Genomic DNA, 6,000 nt, shown 5'->3' with positions numbered 1-6,000 from the left:
CCTGTCTACTGGTAGTAAGCTCACACTAGCAATAATGCGCAAGGAAAGTGGGTCCATTACCAGCCATGGTAACATCCAGTAGCCGTCGGCTGGGGTACTTGGCGACTACATATATATATATATCAATGCCAGGAAGGCAGAGAGGTCCCTAGAGACATACGTCTGTTCTTTGCATTCCTCATGCTAGATTTGGATCTTATTCTTCACACAAACAAAGAAACCCGCTGGAAAGAATGTGCCTTTGCCGTTCGATTTACTACTGGCCGAAAATGTCGGAATCCTGATTGTTTACTGCATTAAGGGATATACGAAAAAGAAATTTATTTTCTAACGCGCCATTCATATATGGATCTGCTTAAAAAGCACGGTTGCATTGCGTGTAAATGTGGCGGACTCGATGTTGTTGTACACGTAGCCCTATGCGTGCCCTCATACATGATTAATGTGTTCCGTACACGAAAACAAAGAACTGTAATTGGAGGACATAGAAGTCAAGAAACGAATAACTGGGGTATATGGCATACGGAGACTTTTACCTTTGCCCGATGTTGCCCTTATTCTTAACACAGGCGAAGTAATCTGCTGGGAAGGTGTGTAGATACTAATGTAAGATACTTCGACATTGCGGTATGTGTGGATTCACAAGAAATGTTAGTCCTCTAGTCGAATTGTGTCTGTGAAGTATTCAAGTATGGTATTCAATTTTCGTAGCATAATTAATGCATTCTGTATTTGCAAAAAACTAGTGGAGATTCTCCGTGAACCATAAATATTGAGATTGTGTAAAGCCTTTATATTAAATGTTCGGTTACTGTGGATATGTCTTAGCGGTCACCTTTGTTACTGTATTTGTTAGACAGAGTATCCCTCTTATGCAGCCTTCTTCTTTGCTGTCCCTACAGTGAGTTGTTGATTGTTAGTAGTATTGAAGAGATACGTTTGACTGCCACGGCTTGTCAGGACGAATATTCTCTCCACTAGAATTGGATGTCGTGTGTAAACCAGCGCCAATGCCACTATGCAAGTATTATATTAAAGCAGCTGAAGAAACATATTCTTTTTTGAGTACAGTACCGTTAAACAATGTCATTTTGTAGGTGCTAAGAAAAACAAGCTTACCGTATTAAATGGAAAGTATTATCTACCTGTCTATAGATTTAAAAATAGTGGAAGGACTAATTTGAAATATACACAGTATATTCCTACTCACGTGGAATTACAGACAGGCACAATGAGAAGATACATATCATCCGATATATATATATATATATATATATATATATATATATATATATATATATATATATATTCATCCACACAAGCAAGCACACCTCACACGCACATGACCGCTGTCTCTGGCATCTCTGATCAGACATGTCAGTCCGAGCTGGTACAGATGGCAGTCATGCATGCGTGAGGTGTGCTTCCTTGTGTGAATCAATGTGTGTGTTTCCTTTTGTCGACGAGGCTTTGATTGAAAGCTAACGTACGAGCGTCTTTACATTGTGCCTCTCTCTAACTCGACGTGTCGTATTTACGGTGACTAGCAGTCTACTTTTAATTATTCTGTTATACATAGGTTTTATTATTTAACAAGCTAATCGAGACCTTGTTGCACCACGTCTTCATATACTTCGTCTAGTAAGCTTGGATTCATAACTACAGAATTTACCTTGCACAAATGATAATAAAACAACCTTATTTTCAGACTTTAAAACTGATAAAATAACGGCGTTTTACACGGTAATTTGTAGGTATAAATTGTTAGGTTAAATTTCTGAGCAGAAATTCTGCAATAATTGTCTTCATTTTTCTAACCTACTAAAAATCCTAAAAATTTATTTACTGTTAACTCCATATATGGGAAAGAGATAGTTAAGTGACCTTGAAAAGAAGTAAAAACAGGTAGCTTAAAGTACATCGTTTGAAACCTTTATGCAGACGGAATTCCTTGAGAGATAACCTCAGGGCCTTTGAGATCGTGGGCGGACGCGATAAAGTCAGAATTCAGGGAATGACATTGCCATGATGAACGTGGCGAGATGTGACCTCTGAGAATTCCAGGAACGGCGATGCTACTGTCAGCCTCTTGCTGATTCGTGGAACGTCAGAAGCTTGAACGTGGTAGACAATTTTTTTTTTTTTTTTTTGTCGTCAGTCTACTGACTGGTTTGATGCGGCCCGCCACGAATTCCTTTCCTGTGCTAACCTCTTCATCTCAGAGTAACACTTGCAACCTACGTCCTCAATTATTTGCTTCACGTATTCCAATCACTGTTGTCCTCTACAGTTTTTGCCCTCTACAGCTCCCTCTAGTACCATGGAAGTCATTCCCTCATGTCGTATCAGATATCCTATCATCATGTCCCTTTTCCTTATCATTGTTTTCCACATATGCCTTTCCTCTCCGATTCTGCGTAGAACCTCCTCATTCCTTACTTTATCAGTCCACCTAAGTTTCAACATTCGTCTATAGCACCACATCTCAAATGATTCGATTTTCTTCTGATCCGGTTTTCCCACAGTCCATGTTTCACTACCATACAATGCTGTACTCCAGACGTACATCGTCAGAAATTTCTTCCTCAAATTAAGGCCAGTATTTGATATTAGTAGACTTCTCTTGGCCAGAAATGCCTTTATTGCCATAGCGAGTCTGCTTTTGATGTTCTCCTTGCTCCGTCCGTCATTGGCTATTTTACTGCCTAGCTAGCAGAATTCTTTAACTTCATTGACTTCGTGAAAATCAATCCTGATGTTAAGTTTCTCGCTGTTCTCTTTTCTACAACTTCTCATTACCTGCGTCTTTTTCCTATTTACTCTCAAACCATACTGTGTACTCTTTAAACTGTTCACTCCGTTCAGCAGATCATTTAATTCTTCTTCCCTTCCACTCAGGATAGCAATGTCACAAGCGAATCGTATCAATGATATTCTTCCACCTTCTATTTTAATTCCACTCCTGAACCTTTCTTTTATTTCCATCATTGCTTCCTCGATGTACAGATTGAAGAGTAGGGTCGAAAGGCTACAGCCTTGTCTTACACCCTTCTTAATACGAGCACTTCGTTCTAGATCGTCCACTCTTATTATTCCCTCTTGGTTGTTGTACATATTGTATATGACCCGCCTCTCCCTATAGCTTAACCCTACTTTTTTCAGAATTTCCAACAGCTTGCACCATTTTATATTGACGAACGCTTTTTCCAGGTCGACAAATCCTATGAACGCGTCTTGATTTTTCTTTAGCCTTGCTTCCATTTATAGCCGTAACGTCAGAATTGCCTCTCTCGTGCCTTTACTTTTCCTAAACCCACTCTGATCGTCACCTAGCGCATTCTGAATTTTGTTTTCCGTTCTTCTGTATATTCTTCTTGTAATCAGCTTCGATGCATGAGCTGTTAAGCTGATTGTGAGATAATTCTCGCACTTGTCAGCTCTTGCCGTCTACAGAATTGTGTGGATGATGCTTTTTCGAAAGTCAGATGATATGTCGCTAGACTCATATACTCTACACACCAACGTGAATAGTAGTTTTGTGGCCGCTTCCCCTAATGATTTTTAGAAATTCTGATTGAATGTTATCAATCCCTTATGCCTTATTTGACCCTAAGTCCTCCAAAGCCCTTTTAAATTCCGATTCTAATACTGGATCCCCTATCTCTTCTAAATCGACTCCTGTTTCTTCTTCTATCACATCAGACAAATCTTCACCCTCATAGAGGCTTTCAATGTATTCTTTCCACGTATCTGCTCTCCCCTCTGCATTTAATAGTGGAATTTCCGTTGCACTCTTAATATTGTAAAAAAAGGAATTTAAAACATGATGTAGAATCCATTAAGCACTATATACGTATCTTTGTGTCGGTGTTATAGCACATAAACTTACGAACGAATTGCATGATTATTAATATATTACTGAAATACGTGTATAGTGTTTGAGGTGAGAGTGTGCTCAAGAAAGCTGAGACATGGAGATATTAACGATCTGGCAGAGTGCTACTATAAATGCAAGATCCAATAACAAAGTAGCCTCCATATTTAAAGGAAGTTAATGTTTTAAATAAGCAGACACTCTATTTATTCAACTTAGGACCAGGTGCAGCAACGGCTACTTTAGCTATTTGTAAGATCATTATTTTAAGTTCCTACAAGGACATATTTGCGAAAACTTTACAGCATAAAAGTAAAAAAAAAAGCGTCACCTATATAAAGGAAGCTCCTAAGGTATTGCAACTAATTAAACTCCACCGTTTCTACACACTTTGTCATTTTTGCTCAGACAGAGAAACATGGGCAGCATCTTTCTGTCGTCCTTCCTGTATGAATAGTTCCATTACACAATAGTGCGCGATTTGAACTGGGCACGCTAGGTGACAAGAATGTAACGCATTATAAGAGCTGAACTTCCTTCATTTGAATGTACACATTAACACTATATTGTAAAATATAGAAACACTCTCAGGTTTGACGTGAGGATAGAAAACTATACTATTAGAAGACCAATGACGTTTCGTGATGCTTACGTGAAAGAGTACCAAGACTTAATTGGTTCCACACATTTTACCTACAAAGTGTCTTGTCCAGTGACAATAAATACAGAGATAAATTTACTTTAGTTATTTCGTTTGGTAAGGTATGTTATTAACAGGGTGTTAAACCACTATCAATTATTGCAACATGCCTAGTAGTTGGAAATAAAGTGTATTGGCACAGCTCGACTGACTTAATTGATGCTGTTGTATATGAAGTCATCTCCTGGATGATCTGATTCAATCGGTTGTAATACTAAATAATAATATATGACCTGTTAAATACGTATATTAGATGTTGTCTCTATGGAACTTTGTTTTCCTCTCTTTATTTTTGAGTCCTCTTAATACTTCTTGTAAGATATTGCCATTACTGACTGACTGCCATCAGTCTGATCCTACACAAACTCTTTCAGTTGTTTCTACAAACACCTGTTGCTATATTATCCACCTTAAGGACTAGAGGAGATGTTTTGAAGACAGTAGAGCATTAACTGTATTCAACAGTTGATGAGAAATAAGATGAATCTGCAGATTGAATCCAGTATCTGTAAGGAAAACGTATTTGACAAAGGAAAAAAAATGGAGAATGAGTGAGATCATTGAATACTACTCTGGCGTTGTGTATCATATGTTAATTGATTTACAGTATTTTCCATATGGTCCTCATTCTGCTTTTCTTGATAGAAGGAAAAACTTTACGTTCTAGCAATATAAATGGTTTTCTGCTAAAAATGATCAGCAAACCTTTCTCCCTCTATCACCATCTTATCCTGTGTTCACATTTCATAATCGTCACAGCTCTGCCTGACTGAGTAGTACACATTTTTTCACACTGTTTGCAGTGATTTTATATACACCACTCAGTACCAAGGGTTGCAGCTTGTCTTCATTATTGAATAAACATTTTGATATGTTATTCGTATTATGAAATGCAGATTCGTCATTGCGAGAGTTTAAACTTTTTGCAAGATTGTCTGAAATGTTGCCATTATATGGACTTTTGCGCCAAGCTTCGAAACTAATGAGTGATTACCGTTGTCCAGCGTAGAGAAGTGATGCAGTTGTATTAATTTTTTTTCATACAGTAGTGTCAATCAGGGTAGTGCTACACCCATTGCTGGAAGCCATTTGTTTGATGTTTTATAGTTCTGTTTGGAAGGTAAACTTGTATAATGGAACATACACGTGGCGAAGCACCGTTGAAAGGGAAGATTAACTTTCATGGCTGTGTGGATGCTGGGTGCTTGCAGGAATTACTGTATTAGTAGCTATGGTTTTTTTGTAATGTTAAATAAGTGTTTTCTTACTAAAATCTTTATTGTGACCCAGTAAATATATAGAGGAGCCTCTCTAATTCATTGTAAACTGAATTTTCCAATGTTTTGAGTATACATTCTGCAGCAATATATCTAATTTTCTAGTGGTACTGTTCCACAAACACTGTACATCATCGACGAATCTGAAA

The sequence above is a fragment of the Schistocerca gregaria genome, chromosome 5 (genome assembly GCF_023897955.1).
Source record: "Schistocerca gregaria isolate iqSchGreg1 chromosome 5, iqSchGreg1.2, whole genome shotgun sequence".
Lineage (NCBI taxonomy): Eukaryota > Metazoa > Arthropoda > Insecta > Orthoptera > Acrididae > Schistocerca > Schistocerca gregaria.
Note: the sequence above shows the minus strand (reverse complement) of the source record.